Consider the following 27,844-nt stretch of genomic DNA (forward strand, 5'->3'; position numbering starts at 1 on the left):
TATCCAGTGTGGCCCTTAATCCATTCATTTGCCAACCTTCTTTCCTAATCCACAGAACAAAGGGGAATGGATACTGCACTTCTTAGATGTGCAGAGACAACTTAGATTCTACTTGGACAGGACTAAACCTCAAAGGAAGTCTGAAGAACTTCTGGTGGCATTTGCTGCAGAGACAGAGGGGAAGGCTATTTCAAAGCAAACCATTTCTAAATGGATAGGCCATTGCATTAATTTCTGCTATAAGCACCATGGAAAACCTATCCCACAGGGGATCAGACCCCACTCAGCCAGGGCTGCATCTACCTCTACAGCCTTTCTCAGAGGTGTCCCTACCAAGGACATCCTAGAAGCTGCTACCTGGAGTTCTGTACATACTTTCACCAAGCATTACCATTTGCCTATATTCTCTAAATCTAGAGCTGGCTTTGCCACTGTAGTCTTGCAGGGCCTTATAGTGGGTCCTAATGCTATCTAAATTCCTCCTCCCATCCTTAGCTTTGGGAATCTACCCAAATGTGATGACTGCAACAGTGAAACACAAAGAACATAGTACAGTTGTGTACACTTACCATAAATGTAGATGTTCGAGTGTATTCACTTTTGCAGTCCTGGTTACCCAGCCCCCTGACTTCTTTTGGCTATACCTCTACTTTCCTTTACTATGCTTAAAAGCTTTTTGGTATGTTTGCTTTTTTGTTGGAGGTAATAACCTTGTATATTTATATATTTAATTGTTTCCCATTAGGGGGGCACCTGACATCTGGGGCAAGAAAAACTGATGTAATGGCGTCGGCTGCATGTTTTATACCCCTGATGGCCTGACGTCATGGAAGAGGAGATAGCAACCGATGCAGGACCCAAGACTTTGTTAATCAGGCTGACTGAGGGCTACTGCAAGCAGATAACCCAAATGTTATGACTGCAACAGTGAATACACTCGAACATCTACATTTATGGTAAGTGTACACAACTGTACTTTTCTGTAGCAGATTGAGTAATTTGCATATATTTAATTATTTACTTACACATTTCTTAACCGGAATGACAGAATTGAGCTGAAGAGCAATTTGCATATATTTAATTATTTACTTACACATTTCTTAACCAGAATGACCGAATTGAGCTGAAGAGCCTTTTTTCAGCTGGTGCAATGGGAAAAAAGTTCCACAATGAATATAAATAAATACATCTACTTTATATAGTTCACAGCCTGCAGGTACACTAGCAGACTTGCATAGGTAAAATTGGTCAAAAATCTAACTTATAACAGTAGTATGAAGCATTACAATCAGAGAGTAAGATCATAATCTACATTACATCCCTATTGTTGATATCAAAATGTATAACAAATTAGCAGATTTGATATATATTGGCATACATGACTGCATTTTGCCTTATGTTTTCGTTAGCTGTTAAGACTGACAGCCCAGAAGAAATCCTGGAGTAAGGTAGCAGTGAAGGAAGAAAGCATCTTAATACATTTTACTTTATTTTATATAACTGGATGCGTAAATACGTAGTATGATTCTGACAGACGTGGTACTTGCTTTTAAGCGCTGCTAGGTACTGTGTGTATACATGTAAAAAAAAAGTTGATAGTGAGACCGTATACTGAACTTTTGCCTCAGCAAAATCAGATGCAATGCTCATTGTGAAAGAAAAGGCATTAATTATTGCACTGAACATTTCAAGGTGAGACATCATATGTTTCACAGAGCAAAAATAAAGAAACAAGTTGGGTAGACGAAAGAGCTTAGTGTGACACCATCGTTGCTGATCATGCCCCCTAGATTAGTTAGCAGGAGAACCAAATGTGGCAGGTGTTAGGGCACCTAACACTGTGCTAAAGACTGCTTTACTTAATGAGAAAAGCAGATTATCTAAAGGTATAGAAAAATGCAGCATAACTTTGTCAGAAACATGCTGGTTATGGAGCTACACATAATTTTCCATGTGTATATATATATATATATATATATATATATGATCTGCAAGGGCATGGAACTTATAAACAGAGACATTGGCAACCTTCAAACACTGGACCCCAGCCAGTTCTTATCTCCTGAACCTGATTGACTTCTTCAAATTAGTCTGCAGAGCTGTGGACGAGGGTAAGGCACTCCACACAGCCTATCTGCACCTTGCCAAAGCCTTTGACACCATCCCCCACTCTGGAATCATAGATAAGCTTACTAAGCTGGGCATAAATCCCTACATCACTCGATGGGTTGCCAGCTGGCTTACTGACAGAACCCAGACTGTAAAAGTAGCCAACTCCAAATCCAGCTCCAGACAAGTGCCAAGTGGAGTACCTTCAATCCTGGGACCGCTCTTGTTTGGCATCTACTTCTCTGAAGTGCAGGCCAATACCAAGGGACTCTGGCTAACAAAGTTTGCAGATGGCTGCAAACTGGGAGCCATTATTGAATCCCCAAATGATGTGGATATTCTACAAAAGGGCCATACAGAAACAGATGCTTGGTGCCAGAGCCATGGACTCAAGCTTAATGCCAAGAAATGTATAGTTATCCCATTTGGGAAAAAACATGTACCCATGAATTACCACATAGGTGGCAGTACACTAAACACCAAAAGTGTGATGAGAGACTTAGGGACACAGGTGGACAGTGGTCTCACCTTTGATAACCACATCACCACAACAGTCAGGAAATCCTTCTATGTGGCACACCTCATCACTAAGGGCTTTTCATCCAGAAAAAAAGGAGGTTATTGTCCCACTGTACTCATCCCTCATTAGACCCATTATAGAGTACAACGCCCTGTTTGGTATGTACCTCACAAGACATCTGCAACAGCTGGAAAGGCCGCAGAAATACCTCACTAATAGTTTCACAGGCCTAAAGCAGATGCCCTATGCTAACCGTCTAAAAAAAACTCCAGCTATACTCTGTGGCATATCGTCTTCACAGAGGCAGTCTCTGCTTAACATACAAGGCCATGTCAAACCCTGAGCTGTTGGACGTGCTCCAATTAAAGAAATCCAAATCCCTTAGGGCCACATGCTCCAGGGATCTAAATCTTGTCATCCCAATGAACAAAACATGCTGGAGGGATAAGTTCCTGACCCAGAGACTCCCCATACTCTGGAATAGACTGCCCATACATGTCAAGCAAGAGTGCCTCCTTGGCCCTCTTCAAAAGGAACCTTGACGATTGGATGGGAGATATGAAATTCACCCCGGATATCACATCAGTTGCCCTGCTAGACAGGGGTCCAGAGAAGTAAATATTGTCTGAAGAAATATCCAGGGAATTGTAATGGCTAGGCTTGTATAGGCCTCAGGGCCGATAGCATGGTACCAACCTATGTGTATTCTTGTCAATGTGGTGTGAGTTGTGGCTGAAGAGAGTCCACTGATCTAGCCCATTTACCTCATCAAAAACATTAAGTTAGTAAAAATATGGTAGAAGTGTTGATGAGGCTGGTTTGACTAGACGCAAAGGCTAGTGCAGTGATGTTGCTTGGCCAGGGTACAGATGCATGACTAGGTGAGATACAGAATGAGGTGTAGCACTGGGTCTGCCTAAGGTACAGGACGGAATGCAGTGACCGTGTAACCTCAGCTTCAGAGCTGTGTCACAAACACAATTAAGCCAAAGCATGTATGTCCCTGAACTTAATGCAGTTCAGCAGAGTGAAGGAATATGTACTTATTAAAGGGTGAACAAGTAAAGTTGTGCTCAGATGAACAGCACTTAGTAAACATTGTGTGAGGGTACAGTACAGAGAGGTGTCATGAGTACAGAGAGTTTGCATGTTCTCCCTGCATTCGCGTGGGTTTCCTCCGGGTACTCTGGTTTCCTCCCACATTCTAAAGACGTGTCTGGAGCATTTCTCCCAGGGCCTCTGCTGAAAACAAGATCTGTGGAACCTAGTCGGACTTTCCCGGTCAACAAATGTTAAATAAATAAAAAAAATAAACAAAAGGTGTCATGTTTAAAATTATTTAAGAAGTCAGTGACTTTCTCCAAACAAACAAAAACTGTTCTGGAGGAGGTGAAACTCCAGTCCAAAGGTATAGCCGAGCATACTCTATGTACTGAGCTGAGTGAAATTTTTATGAGCATCTTAAAGCATTGTTGTTCATAGACATCTAGAACAGCTAGAAGTGTTTAAGCTGATGTTGACATCATTGGTCTGCATACATTGTATTTAGAGATGAGAATGCTTCTCTTATGTTTGAAGGTATCAACACCTAAAAGTTGTATGCACATTTCTTAAAACATAAAAGAAGCCTATTTTGTGAAGTGTGCATTTCTTAGAAATATTATATGGGTTAGAGCAGAATCATGGGTCTTGAGTACAAAAGAGAATTAAGAATGCCTACATCTGTGTTTCAGCCTAAAATGTCTCTTGCAGTAAGGTAGCAGTGGCTTGCTTTACTTGTAATGCATCCATTTTCACTTTAAATTCTTTTGAAAACGTTTTGTACTCTGTAGTAAATTAATTCAGCTATTTTGTTTCAGTGGAAGTCTGGGACTGCTCTGCCAGGCATTTTCCTGACTTGTTGCTATGGATACAGCTATTCTTGCAAAACTTAACTAATGATTGTCCGGTTGTAGGAAGAGCAGCAGGTTGCAATTAGCCTGGGTTTATACTGGAGAGGAAAATGAGATACAGATCCGTAAGGGATGGGGGCTTTAAGGCTTTGTAGCAGAGGGGGAGAGGTCCTTTGTTAAAAAAAGGACAGCACAGACCAGAGATGGAAAAAGAATGCTAAAACAGATGAAAAGAGAGCTGCTACATTTGGAGAACTGGGGGGTGCATTCCTGATGGATGGCGTGTTTCAGTAATTTGAACACATATCCTCTCACGCATTTCTGTGTAGACAGCAGCTGCAGAGGGTAGCATCTTATCTAAGGTACTAGGTTATATAAGCACATATGGAGACTAGACTGTGTACAGTATGATTTTTCCAGTTAGTAAAGTCTCAGAATGTAGTCTGAAGATTTTTACCAGGAAAGACTGTGACAGCGGTGCAGGTGGGAGTAAAAGCAAACTGTGGCCATTCCAAGCAATGACTATGTTGTGATCATTGCTGACAGTGAAGTAGGGATATGGCCTGTAAACGGAGTAGTTACCCAAACTGTGGAATGTATTGCCTGTAATTGTACACAATTTGAGCCAATGAGCCTCAATTTGGACACTGAACTGGCCATACTACCGCAGGAGTTTGCTTCCATTGGCTAACATACACGTTAACAGGCTGGAGTATGGTCTGACATTAATCTTGTAATCTAATGTCAGTGTTAAACAATAATATGGCTCATGATTAATCATATTGTAGTCTAACATGGATGTTAACAGGCAGGAATATGGTTTACAGTTAATCTTGTCTTGTAATCTGACATAAATTTTAACAGGCGAGAGTATGGTTTACAATTAATCTTTATTTAATCGTTTTGTAATATAACATAGATGTTAATAGGCATGAATATGCCTTACAGTTGATCTTTATTTAATCATCTTGTTATGCTGAAGTGTTTCCACGGCTGTACTGTAGGTGAGTGGGTGGTATTATTTTATACATTTTCTTTAACTAAATTAAGCATTCAGTTTATTCACTAGTTGTGCCCTCTGATATTCTGATTATTCTGGCGTAATGATGATACTCTAAAATTAAGCTTTTTTTCACTTGAAGCTTGTCACTTTTATTAGTTTTCACTTGTGGTGCTGCGGTAGCGTTGTTGCCTCACAGTAAGACGTTGTCCTGTTCGATTCTCATCTTGAGCGTCTTCTGTGTGGAGATATGCATGAATGGGTGTACCTTCGTTGAAGGTTGTGCGTCAGGGGTGGCAGCTCGGCACACAAAAATCTACTGCCAATCATTAGCGGACCGGAGTTCTGCTGTGGCGACCCCTAACCGGGAAAAAGCCGAAAGACACAACAACAACTTTCTCCTTTTTGCATGCGAGTCCCTTGCTGTTTTAGTTTCCTTGTTTTTGAAATTTGGGCTAACTTAGGAGCTTTGAGTGTATAATTTTCTTTATAAGAATTGACAAAAAGATTTTGAATGAACCTACAGGTGTGGGATGAGGGTTCTGGTAGCCATGGGCCTTGCATCATGGAAACAAAAGTGCAGAAAGTTAGTGTGACATACTATAATTGTTTTGCTGTTGTGTCATGTCAGTTTTTGCTGTGTGCAGTATTAATTTATCTAACATCTAAGTTTTATTGGGAAAGCATGCATCAGCATGTTATTGCAAGCAGAATTTCCACTTTATTGGAGTGGTACTTGCTGTGAGCAGTTAATCCCTTAAATGTTAGGCTATACACACCAATGGCCAAATTTTACTTTTGTTGTCATCTTAACCCTCTCTGTAGGAGCTGAGCCATGGTCAGGCTGTCCTCTTAATTCTTTCATGTTGACAAATATTCTTATAGTAAACATTTTTTTTTTTTTTTTAAGCATTTTTCCCATGTACATCTACCCAGCATTATATCTGTAACTAGAAAAGCAGGCTGGAGACTTGTGCAGCCCGATACTCACTCCTCTTCAACTACAGACTAAGGACAATGTAGTGATTTTTCCCAGATCACTGTCGTTATACACAGCTTCCCAAAACATAGGTGGCTGAGTTTGTCAGCCAGCGACATATTGCATAGGTAATTAGTGATTCCATACATTCAGAGACTTGTCTGCTGACAAACTTTGCAATAAGTAGACTTTTGCAGATTGGCTTTCTCAACCTTCTGCCAGTTGCCACCAGTGTCACTTTCTCCCTGTTGCACTTTTGCTTCAGCTCTGTACGTAACAACTGCTCCCAGTAATGTGTTAACTTATTTAAAGACATAACTTTACAATACTGGTCATTTTCCTGTTAGGCTGTGCAGCCGTATACTCCTTCATGTTGTGCAGTACAATAAACTGTTGAATATGTCATATTTTAATTCCCTGTGCTTTTGTTCCATGGTTCAAGAAGGTCACAGTCTTGGCACTGTCGGCAGAGGATGGCTGGTAAAATGTGCAGTATCATCTGCATTTCTTATGGGCCGACTTGATGCATGAAGTGGAAATTTGGAGATGGGTTACAAACTTGGATAAGAAGAATCAGGCAGTTGTTTTGGTGCAGCCCCTCACAGGCAGAAGAGAGGGCACAACATTAGAAATCTGCAGAATGAACCTAAGTGTACCTGCTTTCGTGACACTGGTTAGGTGATGCTACTTGAACTTTTAGCTGCTCACTTGTGTAACTAATCTTTCTAAACGTTCATTGCTGTGTTACTTCACTAACATGTTAAGAGTTATTAGTTCTACTTTTGCATGCATAGTAGAGCCGTTGTACTAAACTGTATTGGCATACTGTGTCAAACAATCCTCTGCCATTCTGTTCTGTTAATGTACCAGAGTCGCCAGCTCATTTAACTTTTTTTCTTCTTTTTATAAAAGTAAACAATTAAATGTTGGTGGAAAATCTGAATAAAAATCATATTTACAATTTCCTAACTGTGCATGCCTGTGCATTTCTGAAAGAAGAGAATTATTGCACCTACTTAACCAAATAACAGTGTAACCACAGACAGCTCATTTTATTAATTTTTAGCAAATGTATAATTGTCTGTAAAAGTATGATGTGATTTTCCTAGTGGTTGTACCAGTTTTTACGCAGATACATAATGCTCAGCTAGAAGCTGAGTACAGTTAGCTTTAAATGTTTACAAAAGCTAATGTGTCAGTGAAATTAGCATAAAAATAAAAAATAAATTGTGTAGTAAGATGGCTGTCACACCAGTTATGGAATTTGCATGACATGATATGCAACTTTCTTTTTTTTTTTTTTTACACAGGAAGTTAACTTAGCAGTTCCATGGCACCAATAAGGTGTCATTGACTGACTAACATCCGTGTGACAGATCTACTATTCAAATCCACTGTTGTCAGATTAATTTTCTCTGAACCAAAGACTGTCCTATACACAGTAGTTAGCAAGTAAAATTCATCCATCGACAAACCCCTGTTCCCATTTTTGTACATGGAGTCGGGGTGTCACTTCAACAGTGACAGTTGTCTAGGACCAAGGTTTACACTGCCAGTCGATAGCCCTGCCACGTTAGTTCATCCACACCACACCTATGGCCAGTTTAGAGTGTCCAGCCCACCTACTGCATGTCTTTGGAATGTGGGAGGAAACCCACACAAACACAGGAAGGACAATGCAGACTCCGCAAAGAAGGCACCCCAGCTGTGAATTGAACCATGGAACTTCTTGCTGTGAGGCAACATCTGTATCCACTTCACCACTTAGCAAGTAAAATTAATGAGGGGGGAATCAAGGAGCACAGGCTGAACGATGCAGCATTACATTGTTTTTCTTAACACTCATCCCTTAATGCATAGATTTTTGTAGCTGATCTACAATCTGTCCTTATTCTCGTGCTCATGTACTGTCCATGGAGAGAAATGGCTAGATAGCAGTATGTCAGTCATCTGAATCAGAGAGAAGTGCCCAACAAATTAAACATATAAAAGGAGCGGAAAGTTTAAGTTTAGAGGTGGGAGGATTTATGCATTCACCAACATGGGTCAAAACTCCAGCTAAAATCATTTAGATAATGCCATATTTAGACTAAGGTCTGTTCCAGCTAACATTTCTTTATTTTTAAGTGGAACTTTCCTAAAGAGGTTAGAACATAAAAGTAAGTAGATTAAATAAGTAAAGAGAATGCAGTGATATTTAAACATATAATCAGCTTGTTTCTTCAGAACATTATTGTTTCAGTATGTTAGACAATGAGCCTGTCTGAAAGTGATATTCAGAAAGCATGGTAAGAAAGAGACTCTCAAGGGTTGCTGACCTAACGCCACATAGAGTTTGGGAAAGTCTCATATGACACAGTTGTTTAGCATAGAATGTTAAGGTTATGACCTGCAAATGAGCTTTCTTCTCTAGTTATGGATTTCATTCCCGAAGTCTGTTTACATATTTTTTGACTCTGAGAAAGTCATGTAACCAGTGTTAGCATGCTTAGTAAGCTCACCTGGTCAACAAGTTAATAGTAATGTTGAAAATGTTTTCATTTTAGAATAGATAGTAAACAACTGTGAAGTTTGATGTCTGAGAAAACAGCAAGCATAAGGGAAATACTTCTCAACCTTTTAGTGCAGGAAGTCTGGGCATAGCCAAAAATAATGGTGAGACAAAGGTCCAAAACCAAGGACAGATGATAATTGTTGCTCTTATAAACATAGAAAGCTGCTAGACTAAACGGTTTTGCATTAGCATGCATTTTTTGAAGGATATGAGTTCTGAAATGCAAATATCTGTCATTATCTCGTGACAGCAATCCTCTTTGCCAGAAGCCATCAAATTTTATGAGGAACAGGCCAAAAATATGAGGCAAAAATCTGGACATTCTGTGAAAATCTTGGTAGTTGTGTTTTACCACCGTTTATAACAGAAAGCCTAACGTGAACTGGAACCAGGTAATGCAACACCTTCACATAACTGATCACATTATAAGTTTATTTCAGTGCAGAAAATGGAATGAATGGGGACAAACCATCTGAAATTATGAATCTTCATTCACTGTTGTTTGTGTTCGTGTGAGGCATTTCAGAAAGTGAATGCTGATAATGAAAAATAACAGTTGATGAGAGATGGGCCAGAGAATATTAACACTGAATGTAATAACTGTACCATGTAACAATGCTTGGAACAGTGGACAAAAAAGGTATAGGAGTCGCTTACTGAAACAGGGTATACATATGATCGACAAATGTGTGCCTCCTTTAAAAGAGGGAAAAAAGGCAAAAAGCTTTGTCTATTTCTACACCCCTTTGCTCCATCCATTTTGCTGACAAAGTATGCACTGTTTTCTTTCAAAGATGATGACTTTAAAGAACTAGTCTTTACTATGTTTAGCGGAACAATTAAACCATTACATAAGCACACTGCACATGCTCTAAGTTATTTACAAGATTGCAGTTATTTAATAGCTGATGTGATGAAATTTAGGACCAGATGAAAGTGGTGGACTAAAGTCAAGATGAGAGCATGACTAAGAATATTAGCATACTGTTTTCACAATCTTCTGTAATATGTAGCTTATATTTTCCTGAAACCATTTGTTTCTTCTGTTGTATTAATTTGAAGCAAAAATGGTGTGTGTTATATGTTTTCGCTCTATTTTTGTATGTATATATATATATATATATATATATATATATATGTGTGTGTGTGTGTGTTTGTTTCCATGCAAGCTGCTGATTAAACAGTATATCGATAAGTAGGTGAGGTGTCTATACCCATAAAAATACCATTACATCAGTTAATGTGGCTGCTGACTGACACACTATTGATTATAGTGATGATCTGGGTGTTACTCAATTTAGCTTACACTTGTGACAATGAAGTTAATATGCATAAGTAAGGGGGTGTCGAGGGGTAAAGACTGCCCCCCGTGTGCATGATTAAGATTTGGTAGTTGTCCATATTTTTAGTATATGGCAGTGTGTTGATGAAGTATTAAGTTTTGTAGCTTTGTGTTTTATGTTATGTTTGACAGATATGTTTTGGTTTGATAAGGTTTGTAAAAAGCTATCTCAAACTCGACTATCAGTTTTATGTTTGCAGTCATTGTGAGTCACTAGACTGATCTGTCGGGCTCTGTAGTCAGTGATACAAAGATGATTAAATGCACAGTGATAGTAATTTAATTTGCTGAATAATGATATACTGTGTGTGTGTGTGTGTGTGTGTGTGTGTGTGTGTGTGTGTACATACGTACATGAATCAGCAATCTGGAAGACTGAGAAATTACTACCAAAAAAAGATTTTTTTATGCTTCTGTATGCATCTGTTGAGGCTCACATGGAAGAGAGTCAACTGAATTTTAATAGTTATTCACTAATGGTCCAATTTCAAACCAATCCTCCAGGTTGTCTTAGCAGACTGTTGTTCTTATATTAGGATTTTATTGCAATTTTGATATCCAGTTGGAGCAAAGTTAGTATGAAATATTGTCATTTGGTAATCATAATATGTCAAAATGTTTAACAGACACGAAAACTAGATTTTCTCATAGGTACTCCAAAATCCTGTTAGGAAAAATGTTTAACATGTGGCAGTCATACTGGCAAACAGCACTGGATTAGGCAGTGATGTCAAAACATTTTGTGCAGAATAATCATGACTGCTTCCCATATCAAATAGTGTGCGTTAGAAAGAGGCTGATGACCAGTACAAAAGGAATGCTGTACTGGCTGTAAACCTTTCTGCCTGGGAAGTGCCCTTTGATGAGCGCTTGAGTTTGACATTGTTTTTCAGAGCTATATGCAGCAAGGAAATAATATACTTAATTAGAATTTTCCGGAAGAATTTGAACAGCTTTATGAAACTAGCTTTGTCCATAGGATGAAAAGTATGAAACTGTGTAGAACATATATTACAAAAGAGCTACTGATGTAGAGTGAGAAGGACCTGGAACTCTCTTTTAACAAGGTAAAATAGAATGGTAACATCTGTGAGGTGAGGAGGCTGCTATGCCAAGCTTGACACGCTGAATGGAGTACCTTTTTTCAAAAAATTGTGAAACAGATGTACAAAAGAACATTGTTGTCATCACTGCTATTCAGTCTGCTCCAAAGAATGACTGTGGCATTACTCATAGTGAGAGAAAATATCTCCATATGGGAGGGCTAAATAAGTAATGCATCTACGCAAGCTTTGATAAAAATGATGCATATGCTCTGACCTCCATCTTAGACCCTCTCACATGGCTCTGATGTCCTTCAAGGATGCATCTGCAGTCATAACATATGGGTTGTCCTGCCTCAGGCAGCCCTTCGGTCGGCCGGATTCCAAAGTCTGGGTCTGGCCTTGGCTGATGTCGCACTTTCCCCGACGTCAGAGCGTCTGGGGTATAAAAGCATCAGCCGACGCCATTTTCCTCAGTCTTTCTTGCCGCGCGGTGCCCGAAGCAGAAGCTGTTCGCAAGTGCCGGTCGGTCAGATCCAGAGATTTCAGCTACCGAAGACTTCGAAAAAAGCTAAGTACCCCGTTGGGGACTCTTTCTTGCCTCAGCCGATGTCAGACAAAGTAAATAATTGTTTAACTTGTGGGAAACAAATACCTCATAAGGATTTCCATTCTTACTGCCTTCCTTGCTTAGGCCCAGACCATGACGTATCGGCCTGTTTAGCCTGTGCCTCCTTCAACCGACGAACTCTTAGACGTCGGTCGGAGTTTGCAGAGGAGTTTTTTGGAGCCGCTTTTGCTTATAAAATGCAGTCGGAGACTCCGACTTCGCATATGGTCAAAAAACGCAAGGAAATGCTCTGACCTCCATCTTAGACCCTCTCACATGGCTCTGTTTTTTATGTGCATTATCTCTAGAACACATTTTGCCGTTATTTCTCATTTTGCTTTATTTTATTCACATTTTATCTTGCATGCATTCTTTTTCTTAGATAATTATTTTCAGTGTGCACTAGTAATTTCACTTGCTCTGTGCATATTTTTATTGGTACTTGCATGTTATCACAACCAGATTCTAAAGGAGTCACTTAATGTGTTCTGCCAGCCCTTCAAGGTATCCGACTCACTGTTGTACTCATTCCAGCTACCATTTTGTTTGGGAAAGAAAATCCACCCTTTTTATGATGTTATCTTTACAACACAAATTATATGTCTATCAAAAACATTACCTTGGTTAAAAATGTTATGTTACTCAGCATGCTGGTCGCTGTGTATGATAATTATTTCTCCGAGTTGTAACTCCTGTACATAATCAAGCTTTCTTTTAGTTATTGTTCCACTTGTTAGCTAACATCATTGGATCACAGCAGTCTTTTAGGTGTTGTCATCCCTGCTGTAAGTTAATCGTTGTTGATAAGAAAATAAAAATATATGTCTTATAAATAAAAGAAAGATGCTGCTAGACCCCATAACGCTAATGCCATCGGGAGGTACAACTTTGCTGAGCTCCATCAGAAATATTTTGGGTTTCAGCTGAAACACAGTATCTTTTTAAGACTGTTACACATGCCTGAAAACGTCCGAGTTCAGACCCCCCACCAAAAAAATAAAAAGATTGCACAAAAAAGAAGCATGTAGCTTAAAACAAGTTGTCAATGGTTTCCCCAACAAAAGAATAGCCTGAAGGGCTGACAATCAGCAGTGCTGTTTACAGGTCGGGAAAAGGATGCTACCTACTACTTCACTACTAGAGTACTTCACTGTGAGGAACTGCACCAAAGTATTTCCTTAACGATGTTAACATTGAATATCTGTCACTTTTTCCATACTGAAACTGGAGTTTGTAAAGCAAACAAGGTGCAGTTCCTCACAATGAAGTACTGTGCAGAAGTGTGTCATGCTGCTCTGCACTTGCATGACATTGTAAGAAGTGCCGTGGAGGTGGACTCTGAGTATTTGTTTTCCAAAATGACAGCTTACAAGTGTTAGCGATACTGAAGGTTTGGCCAAATCCTGCATTTTGCCAGGAAACCACAAATTGTATGAGGATAACAGGCTAAAAAAGAAGAAGAAAGGACACAAAACTCTTGACTTTCTGCGAAAAGCTGGAGAGTTGAGAGGTGTGTTGCCCACTTCTGTCTTACTCATTATGCGGTGCTAGTTAACGTTATTGAAACAAACTGTGTACCTGCAGTGATTCGGAAACAATTTTGAACCACTTCTGTACATTAAAAGCAATGTTTTTTGTTTTGCTACATCTTTCTGACTCTCTTGCTGATAGATATATATATATATATATATATATATATATACTATATATATATAGTTCCACTTTGAATCATCGAATGTTCAGAACATCAAAGGTTTAAAGTGGAAGTGCCAGGTAAGGGAAATGGTAGAATGTTGGGTGTGTATGCAGGGCAGCAAGGTGCCCTGCATATGTTGTGTGTGTGTGCCATCTGAGTGTTGGCATTGCAGGTAGGGTACGGGAAATATCCCATTTAGCGCTACCGCATATAGCGGTAAACTGGAGATTTCCCTTACCCCACTGTAGTGTGATCTCGGAGATGGAATATTAAAGTGGGGGGGGGGTGGTTTCAGCTTAGAATAGTTTTTGTAAGTTTTTTTGTTTTTGTATGGTTCAATTTGAACCTTCGATGTTCTGGTCTCGATGATCAGAACGTCGATGTTCTGAACATTCGATGATTCAAAGTGAATCCATATATATATATATATATATTTCCAGTGTTTTTCAGTACATTTGTCTGCATGAGTATGGCTTGAAAAACAGACGATTGTCATGCTCCAAATCTGGTTGCGATAATACGCAAGTCCCTTTTTATTTTTTTATTGAGACAGATCTCTGTCACTCTCTTTTTTTTTTTTTTTGAAACCCTAAGCATCTTAGCATTATTTTGCACATGTTCTGTCTGTGTTTTTTGGCTCTGTTCTTCAGCTCAGTGATATAAACACCTATAGATTATGTTCTGTAGGGTCCTGCACTCTTGCAAATAAAAATGTGTAATAAATTGTGAAATACATCTAGTCTGACATTAATCTCTTATTACTGCTGCTGTGTCTTTCTCTACTTCAGGAAAATTTAAAAAAAAGTCAAATACCTTTATGGCTTTTTCCCCAACAAAAATGCAGGAATGTTGCACATTGAACCTTTTCCGATTTTTCCACTAGCCCACCCACACAGAGGACTAAGTCAGATTTCTGGAGACACAGCTTCTACTTTTCAGTTAGGTCTTTTTCAAATGAAAGAATTTCAATGGAATGCAGTTTAAACATACTTTCATACAGTGCTATATTTTTAAAGTTCTAAAACACAGAACTTCTTGAAAACAGACAAATGTGTTTCTTCAGTTCTGGCAAATATTTCTCCTTTCTCTGACACCACGTTATTTCAGTAGACTTAATAAATAGCACACCTACCACAAGCTTGAATTAAAACAATCCAAGCAGAGCAAGCACCGTCTTGCATCCAGTCAGTCCTACACATTTTGCGCTGTGAAAAAAAAAATTTATTTAAGACGTTTTAAGTGTAAGTACAGGTGTAGTTGAAAGAATTTGCTTGTTGCACAGAATGAGATGGAGCTGTTTTCTGTTGCTTTTTAAATGAAAAGTTATGATGCAATTAAATCCAACATATGACTCTGAGGCATCTAAACCAATTAGACAAGTGCAGGTTAGTGTGTTGTTAATAGTTAATAGACATAATGTTAAGTTTAAGTTTGTCACAGGTGTAGAGTGATTTTTTTTTTTGTTAGAAGTCACTTGGATTGGAAGATACTGTCCTGCAGCACTGGGACAAAACCTGCTGTCTTGAGTCCAAAACTAAGAAACCCAAGCTTTTTTTTTCCAAGTAGCTCTCACAGAAGTGAGTTTTGAGCAGATAGGAATGGTGAAATAGTTAATTGTATAAACATATAAAAGCAAAGGCTGTATATGTTCTGAATCAATCATCCTGTGACAGAGATTTCGCAGATACTTTGAAAATCTATAACCGTTATCTATTCCACAGTAGTACTGATTTGTTTAAAGGCTTTTGAAGCCTGCCAGGAGAGTATCACATGCAAATATATTCATGGTCCAAGGAAAGTAATTCAGTTTTTAAAGCTATTGCATATAGGTACCTGATGTCAGTTATTTATATATATATATATATATATATATATATATATATATATATATATATATATATATTTATAGTAATTTTTTAATCAAACGGTTGAAAAGTAATGATCTAAGTCATAGCACTAAATGTGTAAATATGTTGTTGTTGTCTCTTTTGGCTTTTCCCGGTTAGGGGTCGCCACAGCGGAACTCCGGTCCGTTAATGATTGGCAGTAGATTTTTACGTGCCGAGTTGCCGGCCCTGCCGCACAACCTTCAATGAAGGTACGCCCATTCACACATGTCTCCACACAGAAGACGCTCTAGCTGAGAATCAAAGAGGACAATGTCTTACTGTGAGGTGACAGCGCTACCGCAGCACCACCACCGCATCACCAAATCTAATGTAAATGTGTAGTGTCATTCTACTGTATGTATTTGCATAACTTAAGATGTTATGTTGTTCTATCTCACCTTCATTAATTGCTGGTTGAGTTCAGAACCGAGAATCGGTTCTGACTCAGCCTATACAAATGTTCAAGAGCTTCCACTGGCTCGTGGCTACACCCTATCCCATCATGCTCAGGGAAGATTACCTAGATCTTGTTTGCTGCTAAATAAGATTAGGTGCTTCCATTCAGGCACTAGGTTAAGTGGAATCTTTTCTTATTGTTAGCTGTAAGAAATTATTTAAAAAATTATTCTTGTTGTAATTTAAAAACTTAGACTGTTAGGACTAGTATTTTGGAGTTTTGAGTGTGCGTTATTGTTGCTTGTGTTTTTTCTGGTGGCCGTCATTCTACTACTAGATCTGTCTGACCTTTTTTCCCTATCCTGGCTCCAAATTCATTTAAATTAGAGTTTTTGGACTAATATACCTGTGCTTTTCCTTTTGGGTAGTCCATTTAAGTTAGAGGGCTCCCTTCAGCCCATTTAACTTGGAGGGTTTTCTTTTCCTGTTTTTCATCTGTAGTAGGAGTCAGTTCTTTTTTGTTAGAACTGCTCCTTTAATGTAGTTAGTGAAGTAGAGTTAGTTGATTGCGTGTTAACGTCCCTTTGTAAAAATAAATAAATAAAGTTGTGTTGTTTTTCTAGTTGGCTTAGTTTGGCTGTGTCAACTTTTGATAACATGTCAAAGGATACCAAACAATCAAAACCTTTGTGTTTTAAAAAATGCGATAAGTGCAGTCAAAAATGTCATTGAGTGATGGACATACCAGCTGTGTGTATTGTTTGGGTGCTGTCCACCTTCAGGAATCGTGTTCCTTCTGTCATACCTTTAGTTCCAGGGTACTGATGGAAAGAGGGAACAAACTCATAGTAAGAGGCTTATTAAAAACTCCGTTCTCTGAGGCTCTGGAAGAAAATCGAAGTACCTCTAAAACTAATCAGAAATACCCGTCTTCCAGGTCAGAAAAATCAGGAAAGAGCACATCTGCTGCTGCTCCACTCTCGCAGCCGGTAAGAAACAGGCCATAGAATCATCTTCAGACCCGAAGGCTTTCTGGCCTGAGAAATCTACTTCTTTGGCTCTCATAGTGATTTCTGGGCTGACAGAGTTCCAGTTTCGGGGCCATTTTCCCCTGTCTTCGGTCTCCAAAGTTTTGAGGTTTCCTTTGCTACAGGCAGTGAGGCTCCCCCACCCTGTCATCTAGATCCTCCAGAAGCCTTTCAGATGATGATGTGGAGCAGGTGGTGAAGAGACTTTTTACGGATGCCAACGCTGGCCAAGATACTGTTGACTCCAACCCAAAGGGATTCTGGGCCGACCAGCATCACTTCCCCTTTGTTGATTCCTCCTCCGACCCATTCTGGGGCTTCATAGCCGGAGTTTAAAGAAAGAAAGAGTTTTAAATTTAAAGAAAGAATCTATGAACATCAGTACGCTATTAGGAAGTGTAAGCTTACAAACGCATTAGCTAAACATGTTTCAGAGCATCCAGACCACCAATTTAAATTCATTGGTATTGATCAAGTTTGTCATGATATTAGAGGGGGTCCTGCTTCATTAAAACTATTAGTATTAGAACTTTATTGGCAAATGAGGTTGGCATCCTACAATCCCCCTGGTTTAAATGAAGCATGTTCTATAGGTTGCTTACTTAGTATGTTAAGTTTAAAGCGATAGATTTTAAAATTATATGAATATTTTATTCAAACTAATAATTTAACGTTTTGGTCAATGCGATTGTTTCACAGCGGTATTCTTTTTATTACACAATAAAATCAATTCTAATAAGTAAATGTATTACCATAATTTGTGAATTATGGGTTACATATGTAAATCTAATTTTCATTGTTTTTTGCTTTTTCTTATTGTGAAAATGTTCTGAATTTTATTTTGATTTATCATCATACAGCTATGATTTATGAAGTAAAATGGAGAATGGACTGTAAGATGTTTATCGTATATATGTTCAATACATTTAAATTGTGTAAACAGGTTATTTCCATAACATTGAGTTTTAAACTGGTTTTTTAGCCATTGCCTTTTAAATAAGTAATGAGTGTTGAATTGGACTAATTAATCAATTAAGTTGTTTGTATAAATGAGTAGGAATGGAAGATGAGTTTACTCTGATGAAGTTTGCCATTAGTAGCAGACGAAAAGCGCTTAAGAATTAAACTCTATTTTGGATTATTCATTCGTGGCATTCTATTTATTGTCTTGGTTGCTGTCTGGTACGATTCAAGAACAGTACTGACGTGTTCGAGCATTTGTGGAGTATTCCGAGGCTTGCTTATCTGTTTTTTCACAGTTGGTGCTTTTAATTTCTATGGTATGGCGTCTGAGTCTTTATGTGAGCCAGCCAGCGATTTCCCTAATGCTACACCGGAACTTTTAAGGTCCGAGATCTCAGAAGCAGGTATTTCATCTGCATCTGATAACCAGCCAGCAATCATCACAAGTTCCGATGAACGGAACACCAACAGTAAGTCTTTTGACCTACTGTTAAGTAAACTTAATGCATTGCTACTACGAATGGACAAGCTTGAAAAAGCACAAGGTATTCCATTAACTATGTCTTCTATTGAGAATCGAGTAAATAATGCTGTTTGTATGTCTAACAGTGCATTGAATGCCGCTACTTTCAAATCCGGTCTTGATGTCGTTTCTCACAAACATGACATACTACAAGGAACCCAGTTTGATGTGAACGATGTCCCCAATGATATATTTGGTACTGATATGGTAGTGAATTCAGTTCCTAACCACAATGTAAATATGAATTTGCGAGCTGAACAGCGGTCTATGATCAACTCAAAAAACACGCTGAACTCTGTTGCTTCTAACGTCATGAGTGATGCAGAGTTAGGTTACGCTAATCATGCTAGGCAGAGGAGAATTCCAGCCGACGACGAACCACTACAATCAACAGTACCAGCTTCATTTATGGATAATTCTAATTTTCCAGCGTTGCGACATCCTAGTACATATGTTGTACACCAAACGGAACCTATTCCCATTAATCAACCAACCATAAGGGATAAACAAACCGACAATGTTTCGCTTAATAGGAAGACCTGTCATTTAACTACTAACACGGCTTTAACAGTTGGAGCAAGTACTAACGAGCCGGTATCGGTGATTGTAAGTACTAACAACGTACCTAACTTTTTTAACTGGATTAATAATAATCCATCATTCAGCAATGAAAAAGCGTCATTTAACACTCAGAATGACAGTACTGATCTTGACTTTTACAACAACTTGAAAGAACTTGATCGTATTTTGTTCAAGATCAAAAAATTGAAACTTGAAATAGTATATTTTAACGAATGTTTAACAAGGAAAATAGTGCCAAAAGGTTTAAGGCACTTTCAATATCCTACAGGCCTTATTGCCAATTCCGAGTTTCATGTAGAATTGTGTAGTATGTATGATAGACATGGCTTTGAATTGTTGAAACTTATGAGTAAACACTATGCATTACAAATAGACCAATTGAATGGTGAAGCAACAATATTGGATAACAAGATTAAAGCTGATATTAAGTTTAATAGTCATAGTTTCGAATATGGTAAATTATTTAGTAATATTGATGAACATCTGGTTAAACTGCAAGCTATCAAATCTAAGAAGCTTGACAGGGATTCCAAGGCATACAAGGAAGGGACAGCATATCCCAAACCTCCACCTAGTCAGGTTTGGAAGGGTAATGTTACTACACGTGGTAATGGTCCTAACTTGAATCCATCTAATGATAGTAACGTCCACAGTGTTATGTCGACACCCAAGACAAATGTAGGTGGGAACTTGAATGAGTTTCAAGATAATGAGAGAGGTGAGCCTCCCAATGAACTACGTAGAAGTGAAAGATTGCAGAATAAGAATAACACTGATAGTTACCATAACCATAATGGACAGGGGAATTTTTTAGGAGCAAGACCAAAAATACGCCAACGGCAGAATCACCCCTACCCATTGAGGAGCAACCGATAACATATATTGTAAGTCCATCTAGTAACCAAGAATTTCCATTTGGAATAGAGGAAGTTGAATTAAGTGATGAAAATATACACCAAGGACCATCTATTATCACCAATTCATTGGGTGATTTTAAAGTGTATAACTTTTCTAACGTTGACATATCAATGGACATGGCTGATTTAATGGCCAAAGGCTTAACTTATGTACCACACCATCATATGGATTTAGTTAAAGCCTTAATTGATGATTAAATTTTCACACGTAAACTCAACTTTAAGTTAATGATGGGAGGGGGAGCATACTCACGTGATAGTAATCAGTTACACATTCCTAGTACCTTTAATCCTCCCCTTCATCCTCTGGTTGCTTTATTTGAATTAATGTGTGAATTTGACATTAGGAGGCACATTAAGAATCGTACTAATAGGATCTCACATAGTAACATGGAAGAAGTTGAAAACATTCGGACCCTTCAAATGAACAACCTGCGTATATGTAAACCGGATAAAGGTGGAGGAGTTGTAATTTTTGACAACAGCGATTATTTTAATCGTATGGTATCAGTTTTAGACACTCCAGCGTACATTTCGAGTTCTAAAAATGAAATCAATATCGCTTACAAAGTGATTAAAGATCATTTAGAAGAGATGTATATTGAAGGCAGGATAAACCAAGAGCAGTATAACTATATGACCACGTTATATCCTAGGACTCCATATTTATTCGGAATACCGAAAATACACAAGAACATAAATGATCCCCCCATGCGCCCACTCATCGACAGTCGTGGATCACCAACCTACGCTTGTGCTAAGGTGGTTGATCACATTTTAAGGAAGTACGTTGCTTTTGAGTCCCAGATTTGCAAAGATTCATGGACTTTTCTATCTAAAATCAATGAATTAAGTTTTGAACCACATCACAATCTGCTTACAGTAGATGTCAAAGATCTATATACCTGTATCCCTCAGGAAACAGCTATTGAATGGGTTTGTGACAGGTTAAGAGCTAGAGAGGCTAAGAGTTACGACATCTTATTAGTAGCTGAACTTCTTGATTTAACACTACCAAGGAATTTTTTCATGTTTGGTGACAACTATTACGTGCAGACGGTCGGAGTTGGGATGGGCTCACCATATGGAGCTAGTGTGGCCAATTTAGTTATGGCCCAATGGGAACATCTATTCATCTTGAATAACCCTTCATTTTCTGACCAGTTAGTTTACTATACCCGTTACTTGGATGATATTTTTATCCTTTTTAATGGGAGTGAAGAACACGCTTGTTCATTTATTGAGTTTTTGAACAATTCCACAGATTTTCTAACATTTACTTCAACTTTTAGTAGTAATGAGATATCATATCTTGATATTCTTTTAACTAAAGAAGTGAATATGTCTTGTTTTACATCCAAGATATATAGGAAACCGCTATACTCTAACACTTTACTACATTTCACAAGCTGTCACCCTTACACACAAAAGCGTGCAGTAGTGAAAGGACAGCTTGTTAGAGCAGCGAGAATCACCAGTAAAGATGAAGAGTTTGTAGTGGAATGTAATACTCTCAAATCAATGTTTTTAAGTAGAGGATATCCTAACGGGTTAGTTGACGAACTTATAGATGAGATCACGACAAAAAGGAACAGTAACTTTTATGTGCCACTATTGCAAGTGAGAGACAAGGAGAATATGTTTACACTTGCAAGCACAGTGGTTGGTCAGATTGATGTGGGTTCTAGAAAAGTAGACACGATAGATATTCCTAGATTCATCACTACGTTCACAGTGGACAGTGCTAATTTGTGGTCTATCATTCAGAAAAATTGGCAGCTTTTTGGGGTAGACTCAACAGTATCCACCAAGTTAGGTACCATACCCGCAGTGACATATAAGAAAGGTAGGAACCTTAAATCCTGGTTTGAAATGAAACATTTGTCAGTGAAAACACCAGGGATGTTTAAATGTCACAATTGCAATTTCTGCCGATTTATTTTGGAATCAAATAGATTTCACATCAACAAGGGTGAATTTAAACTTAAACATAGATTCACATGCAATTCTAAATCGATAGTATATTTAGCTCTATGCCAAAATTGTACTGCCCATTATGTAGGGAAAACTGAACGTAAATTTAAAGAAAGAATCTATGAACATCAGTACGCTATTAGGAAGTGTAAGCTTACAAACGCATTAGCTAAACATGTTTCAGAGCATCCAGACCACCAATTTAAATTCATTGTTATTGATCAAGTTTGTCATGATATTAGAGGGGGTCCTGCTTCATTAAAACTATTAGTATTAGAACTTTATTGGCATCCTACAATCCCCCTGGTTTAAATGAAGCATGTTCTATAGGTTGCTTACTTAGTATGTTAAGTTTAAAGCGATAGATTTTAAAATTATATGAATATTTTATTCAAACTAATAATTTAACGTTTTGGTCAATGCGATTAAGTGTTTCACAGCGGTATTCTTTTTATTACACAATAAAATCAATTCTAATAAGTAAATGTATTACCATAATTTGTGAATTATGGGTTACATATTTAAATCTAATTTTCATTGTTTTTTGCTTTTTCTTATTGTGAAAATGTTCTGAATTTTATTTTGATTTATCATCATACAGCTATGATTTATGAAGTAAAATGGAGAATGGACTGTAAGATGTTTATCGTATATATGTTCAATACATTTAAATTGTGTAAACAGGTTATTTCCATAACGTTGAGTTTTAAACTGGTTTTTTAGCCATTGCCTTTTAAATAAGTAATGAGTGTTGAATTGGACTAATTAATCAATTAAGTTGTTTGTATAAATGAGTAGGAATGGAAGATGAGTTTACTCTGATGAAGTTTGCCATTAGTAGCAGACGAAAAGCGCTTAAGAATTAAACTCTATTTTGGATTATTCATTCGTGGCATTCTATTTATTGTCTTGGTTGCTGTCTGGTACGATTCAAGAACAGTACTGACGTGTTCGAGCATTTGTGGAGTATTCCGAGGCTTGCTTATCTGTTTTTTCACAGTTGGTGCTTTTAATTTCTATGGTATGGCTTCATAGCCGGAGTGCTTGGATCCGACTGTAGTGGAACCATCGGTGCCGAGACCTGCTTCAGGATCTCCAGGCCTAACTACCACTTCAACCTCTTTGGTTCTATCGGAATTCGAGGAGTCTAGGAGCCGATGCTGTCCCATCGGTTCCAGTTAGGAGAGTCGGGCTGGACAGTTGACTGACTCAAATCTCCCTCTCGGGGCTTGGCCTCGGAGCCCACCGCCTTGGTTCAGGGGGAGGTTCTGGTTCCTCGGAGCAAGGGCCCTCTTTGGAGGTGATGAGGAGAGTGCTGTTACCTCAAACTGCTCTGCTGTCAGATCCAAGTACTCTTCCCCCTAAAGCACCAGTGTCCATTTCAGGGCCATCAATTCCACCCAGGTGTGGAGACCCAAAACCCCAGGATGCCCCATTGGGCGAAGCGATCTCTTCCAAAACCTCACTGAAGTATCCCTCTGAGGAGGTTCCTCAGAAGACATTATGCAAAAGGAAGCATTTAGACTCCTCAGAGGAGTCCATCACTTCAGACACGGACCTCGAGTCAGAAGGGTTCCCACGGTCACCCTCTGAGTATGTCTCCTTTGCAGACATCCTAGAGATCCTTAAACAGAGAGGTAGCTGGAAGCCCATCAACCCTTCTGAAGATGAGTCTGTGTACCTGGAGGCTTTCAGGTCTCGCCCTTTGGGTCTATATTAGAAAATCGAACACCCAAATGTCGACAGCTAAGTGGCGAAAGCTTAAAACAGCGAATGGCCACTTCCATGAAGTTTTTCATAGGGAAAAACTTCACTTGGCTGTTATCGGGGATTTGCCCTTTTCCCCAATATAGAGCGATCTAGGAGTTGGTATATTTAGTTAGGGGGTGAAGCCCCCCCCCCAGTTACTTAGGGTTTTGAAGTTTGTTTTCTGTCCCTCGGCCAAGCGAAGTTTTTCCCTATGAAAAGTAGGCGGAAGTGGCCATTCATTGTTTTAAGCTTTTGCCACTTACCTGTCGACGTTTGGGTGTTTAACAAACTAAGTGGTCGATTTTGTAATATAGACCCTCACCCTTCCACCTCTTGGGTGTCTCCGCCTTTTGACCAGCTCATGAACGTAGTCCGTCAGAAGGCGTGGGGCTTTCCGGACTCAGTGGAACCTGTTCCTAGGAGGCCAAATAAATTCATTACTGCACCCTCAGATAGGGAGTTCCTCAGTAAAGGTGTCCCGGTAGATGCTATGTTGGTGGCAGCAGCCACCAAGACGGAGTTGTCTGAGACATCCTCATCTGTCCATCCATCGAATAAAGATTATCGAACGATGGACAGATACAGAAAGCGTATGTTTTCTTCAGCTTTCTTTGCCCTTAGGTCGCTGAACTACCCGACCCATTTCACTAGGCTTCAGAGGGATCTCCTGAAGGAACTAGGAGAATATCCTCCAAGGTTCTGTAGCTGCGGGGTTTCAGACAAGGTGTCCTCCCAGCTCTCCACCTTAGACTCTGTAGTAAACTCCTCCATGTGACTTATCTCTTATGCAGTCAATGGAGCGAGTAGGGCAGCGGGTACAGGAATTTCCTTAAGGAGGCATTCTTAGATGTGCTTATGTGATTTCGCAAAACCCTTTAAGTCTTCCTTTATTAACGCCCCTTCTGACGGCTCATTCTTGTTCGGGCCAAACATTAGAGAGACTAACCAAGTGCGAACAGGAAGGAAAGGCTCTTTCTACCGTTGGAGTCCGTTTCTCCCTCCTTACCAGGCCTTATCCCAAAGGCCAGAAGGGGGAAAATGTGGCTCCATAAGTCCCAGAGATTTTTCCCGGATGCACGCGGTTATTGTTCCCCTAGGGGCAGAGGGGAAAGTAACAATGGAAGACGCCGATCATATGGCAGAGGGGGTCTGCAAAAGCAAGGCGACAGGGATTCTTTCCTTGGTAGGCCCTTTCAGAGCTCCTGAAAGGAAGCCCGTGTGTCCATCTCTAGAGGCAGTCAGGGGTCACTTATTGTACGCAAACGCCTGGCTAGAAATAAAAGACAGATGTTTACAAATGATCATATCCAGAGGTTATTACATATTTTTTCTCCCCCTTAGAAAAGTATTCAGTCCCAGATGTTCCACCCAGTCAAAGGGATTCTGCAACTCTCGAGGTACAAAAGTTGCTAGAAAAAAAGGTGTCATCCAAAATGTCCCCGCAGACCAAATTGGATCCGGGACTTACTCAAGGTTCTTTTTAGTTCCAGAAAAGACAGGGGACTGGAGGCCCATTCTGGATCTCAGCAGACTAAACAAATCCATCAAGAAGTCAAAGTTCCAGATAGTGACACTGCAGTCGATACTCCCCTTTCTGGGGAAAGACGATTGGTTGTGTTCAGTAGATCTCCAGGATAAGTACTACCACATAAAAATGGACAGGCAATCCAGGAGACATTTGCACTTTTGGCTGGGTGCCAGTCACCTCCAGTTTCGAGCTCTGCCCTTTGGTCTCACTACAGCCCCCAGATTGTTCACCAAATGCAAGGCAGTGGTTACGGCTTACTTGAGGCATCTAGGATTCCGAGTGTTTCCGTACTTAGACGACTGGCTCCTAACCGCCACCACCAAGCATCTACTAACAAGAGCGAGAGACACCAGCATTCATCTTTGCTGTCAGCTAGGCATCACAATAAACTTCAAAAAATCTGCCTTGCTGCCATCACAGCATATCGTCTTTATAGGGGCAAACTTCCCCAAGAGGATTCAAACCTTATGTCAGCAAGTCAAAAATCTATTAATCAAGAAAAAAGTGCAAGCGAAGGTTGTTTTGAAAGTTTTAGGTACCATGGTGGCAGAAATAACCTTGATACCCTTAGCTCGTCTGCACATGAGGATTCTTCAGTGGCTACTATTTACCCAATGGTCCATGCAGGAGCTGCCCATGTCTCACAAGTTTATCATAACAGAATCCTGCAAGATGGATCTGCCGTGGTTGCTTCACTCCACTCAAGTGAATTTAGGCCGATCGTTCGTCTTTCTGCAACCAGTAGCCACAGTGACTACGGATGCTTCTTAGGGTGAGGGGGACAATATCTGGGAAAGATTGTCCAAGGTGTTTGGCAGGAACACAAGAACCACATGCATATCAACGTCCTAGAGATGAGAGTGGAGCTTTTGGCATTGCAGGACTTCCTTCCACTAGGAACAGTTGCAGTTCAGACAGACAACATGTCAGTTGTGAGGCAGAGGCACAAAAACAAATTTCCGCTCTCATGAATATGAAAGCAATTCAAGAGGTACCTGCAAAAGAACAAGGTCAAGGTTTTTATTCAAGACTATTTCTGGTACCAAGGAAGGACAAAGATTGGAGACCCATCTTAGACCTATCTATTCTAAACACATATCTAGAGGTACCAAAATTCAAGATGCTCACATTACAGCAGCTTCTTCCCATTCCGGGCAAGGAGTCTTGGCTGGTAACGTTGGACCTCAAGGAGGCATACCTGCATGTCCCTATCAGACAAGATTGCAGAAGATACCTCAGATTTCTTGCAGGTTCAACCCATTACCAATGCTGCTTTGGCTTATCTACTGTGCCCAGAGTGTTTACGAAATGCCTGGCATCAGTAATTGCTTTCTGCAAACAACTAGGAATACAAATCTACCCATTTCTGGATGACTGCCTGATCCAAGCGGACAGCAAGGACATTCTATTGCAGCATCTGGCATTTGTAATAAAACTGTTAAACTGCCTGGGGTACACAGTGAACAAAAAGAAATCAAAACTAATACCCTCTCAACAGATAATTTTCCTGGGTGCCAGCTTAAATACAACGGCCCAGATGGCTTACCTCACGCCAGACAAACAAGGGCAACTGTCTCAATACTTCAACAAAATGGCAACTTTAATCAGGCTAACTGCAAGGAAAATCCTGCAGGCTCTGGGGTTCATGGCATCTTGCATCCTACTAATACCATTTGCAAAGTTGCATATGAGGAAACTACAATGGTACCTAAAAAACTTATGGTCTCAACACAGGCACAGCTTGGAAACAATTTTACCACTCATTCCATGCCTTTAAAAGGAATTTTTATGGTGGGCTCAAGCATGCCAAAGAAACACGGGTCTCCCTTTCTGTATACCACAAGCAAGTCAAATCATCACAACAGACGCCTCAGACTACACCTGGGGAGCACACATGGCAGATCAGTGCATCCAGGGAAAATGGTCCCAAAAACAGAGGCACCTACACATCAACCAAAAGGAGATGCTAGCTGTGCAAAATGCTCTTATGACCTTCAAGGACCTACTGCATCCAGGCCAGCTATTAAGGACAGAAAACACCACAGTCATGTGGTACATAAACAGGGAGGGACGCATTCATACCCCCTGTGCAGGCAAGCTATGACCCTGTGGAACACAGCATTGGAATTACAAGTTCAACTACAGGCACAATTCCTGCCAGGAAAGGAAAACACACTGGCAGACAACTTAAGCAGAAATATGACAGACCCACACAAATGGAAGTTGCATCCTCAAGTCTTCTCAAAGATAACTCAAGCATGAGGACAGCCAGACATAGATCTATTTGCTACCCACAGAAATTACCAGTTGGAAAAATTTTGCTCAAGGACCTATCATCCACAGGCCTGGAAAGTGGACGCACTCTCTTTCAATTGGACAGCATTGACAGTCTATGCCTTCCCGCCTCTACCTCTACTGACCAAAGTCCTATTAAAAACCAGAGCAGAGAGGCCACAAATGATTCTCATTGCTCCAGACTGGCCACGACAGCACTGGTATCCTCTCCTAAAGAGCCTGTCACACTCACCACCATGGATCCTACCTCAAGTT

General features: G+C 39.6%; 1 protein-coding gene across 1 annotated transcript in view; it reads left to right on the plus strand.

Annotated features, from left to right (window-relative positions):
- Positions 1–4,690: 4,690 nt before the first annotated feature.
- LOC122809298 (nectin-2-like) overlaps positions 4,691–27,844 on the plus strand; it is a 214,006-nt gene continuing 190,852 nt past the window's right edge. The window contains exon 1 of the mRNA XM_044080683.1: positions 4,691–4,883. The gene's annotated coding sequence lies outside the window, so the exon portion shown is untranslated. The remainder of the gene's footprint in view (positions 4,884–27,844) is intronic.

Source organism: Protopterus annectens, chromosome 8.part0, assembly GCF_019279795.1.
Source record: "Protopterus annectens isolate FY-2018-M chromosome 8.part0, PAN1.0, whole genome shotgun sequence".
Taxonomy (NCBI): Eukaryota; Metazoa; Chordata; order Ceratodontiformes; family Protopteridae; genus Protopterus; species Protopterus annectens.